Below are 6000 nucleotides of genomic sequence, written 5' to 3'. Positions count from 1 at the left end.
TATTGGGAGCTATCAACTACTTCTAGCTTTTCCCCCCGGAAAGTGACGGAAGTTGTGTTTCTGCAGATTTTCGGAGGTCAATGCTCCCGAGCATCTGCCACATACAAAAACTATCTTCCCAGTTAGCCTACCTTTGACATTGCTGCACCTCTTATGTGTCCATAGCTTACACTGGGTACATCTTATAGAGTTTCTACCTACACCTTTTCTACAGATCGAGCAGGGCCATCTTCCTGAGGATATTTGTGGATTGTCTACCTTTCTACTTATTAGTACTTTGGTTTTAGCTAGGTTGACTCTAAGGCCCCTCGATTCTAACCCTCCTTCCACATCTGGAACTTCTGCTCCAGTTCTGATAGTGATTCAGCAATTAGAGCGAGGTCGTCAGCATAGAGGAGCTCCCAGGGGCAGCCTGTCTTGAATTCCTCCACAATTGCCTGGAGGACTATGATAATAGGAGGGGGCTGAGTACTGAACCCTGGTGGACCCCAACCTCTACTTTGAATTCTTCTGTGTACATTTGCCAACCCTAACCTTACTTACGGCATCTCTGTACATGGCTTGCACAGCCCTCACCAGCCATTCATCTATCCCTAGTTTCCTCATTGACCACCAGATGAGGGATCGGGGGACCCTATCAAAGGCTTTCTCCATGTCAACGAAAGCCAGGTACAGGGGCTTATCTTTGGCTAGGTATTTCTCCTGCAGTAGCCTTACCAGGAATATAGCATCAGTGGTGCTTTTCCCTGGCACGAACCCAAACTGCATCTCATCTAAACTAACTCTCTCTCTAATTAGTTGGGCTATGACCCTCTCCGTAACCTTCATTACCTGATCCAACAGCTTGATACCTCTGTAATTATTTATATCCAGGGCATCACCTTTACCTTTGTAGCAGTTGACTAGTATGCTGCTACACCAGTCATTGGGTATGACTCCTTCGTGTATCACCTGGTTGACTATACGGGTGACTAGGTTACAGCTGACACTGCCAGATATTTTGAGCATCTCTGCAGTAATTCCTGATGGGCCTGGGGCTTTCCCTGTCTTCATGCTTCTAATTGCCTTAGCTACCACGGAACTATCAACTCGGATAGCTGGTCCCTCTGTTGGGTCAACATTTGGCAGACTCTCTTTATCCCATTCATTTTCTTTATTCAGCAACCCTTCATAGTGGCATCTCCAAACCTCTCTCTTTGCATCCTCATTTAGCGCAAGTGAACCATCATCCATGCGAACACACTTCTCTCCTACCACATCACGATTCTCTCTTACACACTGTCTTGCAACACGAAATACCTCAAGTCTTTCATCCTCACGGCTCAGAACATTGGCAAATTTTTTCTTATCTGCTTCCCCTCTGGCGAGATAAACCTGTCTCCTAGCTTCCCTTCTGGCTGTCTGATACAATTCCCTGCTACCACCGTTCTTCCAGTCCTTCCAAGCCTGTCTCTTTTGTCTAATAGCCCTGTCAACTACAGTGTTCCACCACCATGTTACTCTGGGTCGAGATGGTACTTTGCTCCATCCACAGATCTGGTCAGTGGCTGTCAGCAGATTGTCCCGAAGGAATCTCCAGTTGTCTTCCACATTAAGTGAAGCTATATCCCCTTCTATTTCGTCAAAGGCCTAGAGTAGTATGTCTCTAAATCTCTGTCCATTTGCAGGATCTTTAAGCTTCCAGACCCTTCTCCTCCAAGCTGGTCTTCTTCTGGGCAACCATTTAGCTCTGATCCTGAAGTCACTAGCCACTAATCTATGTTGGGGAGTACATTCTTCGCCTGGAAAGGTTTTGGCATTTATAATCAGCCCTCTTTCCCTTTTTCTGGCAAGGATGTAGTCAATCTGGCTGGTGTATCTGCCAGAACGGTAGGTGACTAGGTGAGAGGTGGGTTTCCTGAAGTTGGTATTGCAGACCATAAGGTCATTTGCATCGCAGAACTCCAGCAGCCTGGTTCCCTCCTCATTACGAGAGCCGAAACCGTAGCCTCCATGGACGCCATGGAAGCCCCCGACATGTCGTCCAACATGTCCATTGAAATCACCTGCCACGAAGAGAAGGTCACTGTCATTTGTCAATGAGGTAGTCCGCAATAGGGTGTCATAGAATTGGTCTTTTTGTCCTTCCGGTAGCCCTGGTTGAGGGGCATATGCCGAGATGATGGTAGCTGTCCTATGGTGAAGGACTAATCTAATTTTAATTACTCTGTCACTTACTCTGACTACCTCGATTACCTTACCTACCCATATATATATATATGTATGTATGTATGTATATATGTATCTATGTATGTATGTATGTATGTATATATATATGTATGTATGTATGTATGTATGTATATATATATATATATACATATATATATATATATATGTATATATATATATATATATGTATATGGCCGATGCCAGACCCCTCTGGCACCTGTGCAGGTGGCACGTAAAAAACACCCACTACACTCGCGGAGTGGTTGGCGTTAGGAAGGGCATCCAGCTGTAGAAACACTGCCAGACTAGACTGGAGCCTGGGGCAGTCCCGAGCTCCCCAGACCCCGGTCGAAACCGTCCAACCCGTGCTAGCGCGGAAAACGGACGTTAAACGATGATGATGATGATATGTATGTATGTTATATATATATATCTATATATATATGTATGTATATATATATATATATATATATATATATATATATATATATATACATATATCCATATACATATATATATATTATGTATATATATATAATGTGTAAATATATATATATGCACGCATATATATGACGGGTTTCTTTCAGTTTCCGTCTACAAAATTGACTCACAAGCCTTTTGTCAGCCTGAGGCTATAGTAGAAGACACTTGCCCAAGGTGCCACGCAGGGGGACTGAACCCGGAACCATGTGGTTGGTAAGGAAGCTACTTACCACACAGCCACTCTTGTGCCTATAAAAGGAAAAGACACACGAAATACCATTAAACATTATGTCCGGCATGCAAACGATTCTGCCAGCTCCTATATATAATACATTATATATATATATATATATATATATATATATATATATATATATATATATATTATATAATGTATATATAATATATGTATATATGTATATAGTATATATATATATATATATATATATAGAGAGAGAGAGAGAGAGAGAGAGAGATAGATACATACATACATACATACATACATACATACTATATATATACATATATATATATAGAGAGAGAGATAGATAGATAGATACATATATATATATATATATATATATAGAGGAGAGAGAGAGAGAGAGAGATAGCTAGATAGATACATATATATATGTATATACATATATATATATATATATATAGATAGATAGATAGATAGATAGATAGATAGATAGATAGATAGATAGATAGATAGATAGATAGATAGATAGATAGATACATATATATATTACCTTTGACACACACATTGAATCGAACCAGGGGCAGCTGATGAAGTGGAATTTTCCTTGTTTTGTTTGTCCTGTACTCTGTTTTTTCGTTGTTAAAAAAAGTCCGTTTCCTTGTTTGATTTTATGTTTTTGTTTCTCGTTGTGTTCTACGTATATTTGTGGTGTCCTGTACTCATATATATCTATATATGCTTGTATATATACATGTAGATGTAAGTACGTACATATATGTATGTATATATGCATATATTTTATCTATTTATTCTATTGTTATTATATGACCGAACGCACGCGTCGTTTCTCTTCTCCAAGTTTTTATTTATATATATATATATTTATATATACACATACACACACACACACACGTGCATGCACACATACATATACATGCATGCAGATACGTATACAAAAAACCCCCAAAATACTGATAAAGTGTTTGTGAAACCGTTGTGCAATTATGCAAGAGAAACCAGTTGCTCCCTCCATCCTCTTCGTTAATTGGAATATAAACTCTTCCGATATTTACGTTTCTTCAAAGATACAATCCCTTTTCGAAGCAATCCCTTTTCGCTGTGTAACAACCCTTTCCACTGTTTGCCCAAAGCTTGAAATTTTGGTGGAGGGGATTAATTGATTACACTGATCCCCAGTGTTTCTCTGGTACTTTATTTATCGATCCCCAAAGGATGAAAGGCAAAATTGACCTTTTTTTTCACTTTTTAAACTTTTTATGGGTTTCTACTTGGATAGAATTACTGTAGCGTTAATAAGTTCACATAAAGAAATCTATGATTTAAACGGATTATTAAGATATATCCGAGCGAATCTCTGTCAACTTATCACTTGGAATCTTTCAGTGTCCGAGTTGCAATTAGTGCCACTTCTCTCTCTCTCTTTCTCTCTCTCTCACTCACTCTCTCTCTCTCCCTCACTCACTCTCTCTCTCTCTCTCATTTTCGCTCAGTTTAGAGATGTTCCCCTTTACCTCATATATTTACTCAGTTATCCCATTGAGCAAAACAGAACAATAAAAATGATTTCTAGCATAGGTTCAAGGCCTGAAATTTTGGTTTAGGGGTCTAGTTGGTATCACCGACCCCAGTACTTGACTGGTTACTATTTCGTTGATCCAGAAAGGAGCAAAAGGCAAAGTTGACCTCGGCGGGATTTGAACTCAGAACGTAGAGATTCACTACATGTTGCTATGCAGTTTACATGGCGTGCTAATGATTCTGCTAACTCGCCGACGATGTCCTCCGTTTCCCAGAGAATCAAATCCCATTTGCTCGCCACAAATCCTCTGTCAAAATCCAATATAGAACTTCCAACAGCTACATTATCCCACTGGTAGAGGATCGCCAGGGCTCGACCATATTCCAGCTGTTTCGGCCTCCGATTGAGAGAAACTGGGGGGAAACAGCGACCACACATGTTCACCGTCAAGGAATCGATGGAGAGAGGTCGCAGCCTCAGTGCATACCTGCGTGTAATCAGCTACAGCATGTCCAGTCGTTCGTTGAGCAGGTGTTGACTGCAAATGCAGCGCTTGGCCAGTGGAATTCATCCATCGCACAGAGAGCGGAATGGCAAGCGCTCCAGGTCGGTTAGACTTGAAATGAGGCGAGGCACAACGGTCAGGCAGTAATATATGATGGAGCTAATGTAAGTGTTCGCCAAATCCGCCTGACCAGTTAAGGATTATTTTTTCCTCAGCCTTTTTATTAGGCTTCAAGGCACTTGGCTACTCTTTCTAGCGCGGGTAGGTAGGAACCGATGGAGGGTTCACGCGTCCTTGTTTCCCGGCCCTCAACATTTAGGATAGGAATAAACAAAAGAAGCCCCGGAATAACATGTTTGTTAAGAGACGGAAAGACAGTTTGTTTCATATGAGAAACAATGCAATTCTGTGGGTATTTAGTTGTTGTTTCTAGCATGATGTGAGTCTACTTATAGGATAATATTTTATAATAATTCTAAAAGTGTCCTTCATATTTATACACATAAACACTACACGGAAATTGAAAGGTTCTTGTTTGTTATGTCTACCATGATGTGAGACCCCACCTGTAGTACAATATTCTTACAGATGCTTCGTCCTCAACTGTCCTTCAATTTTGATACACATCACATCACAGATTTAAGGCCATGTGGTTGCTATTTCTCGCAATATGTGGGACCATATATTGTTCATTATATTTTAGAAATGGTTAAGTGTCCTATTTTCATACGAGAAATCGAAACCAATTTGAAGGCTCTTGCTTAATGTAGTCTAGCATGAAGAATGACCATATATGGCACAAATTCTTAAGGTGTCCTTCCAATTTGTATAAAAATCAACGCAAATTTTAGGGTAGTTGACTGTTATTCCTAGCGTGACGCAAAATCACATGTCGCGAATTTCTTTCCGTAAATCTTTCTTAAATTCTTGTTCAATACCCACAGTATTTAATTATATGAATTATGAACTACAAAATTAATTAATTTTCTTTCGAATCCAAATTTATAACTGATTGAAGGGAGGTAATTCTATACCTTTCGAAGACAGTTGTAGCCTCCCTTG

This window comes from Octopus sinensis, unplaced genomic scaffold (assembly GCF_006345805.1).
Source record: "Octopus sinensis unplaced genomic scaffold, ASM634580v1 Contig12174, whole genome shotgun sequence".
Lineage (NCBI taxonomy): Eukaryota > Metazoa > Mollusca > Cephalopoda > Octopoda > Octopodidae > Octopus > Octopus sinensis.
Note: the sequence above shows the minus strand (reverse complement) of the source record.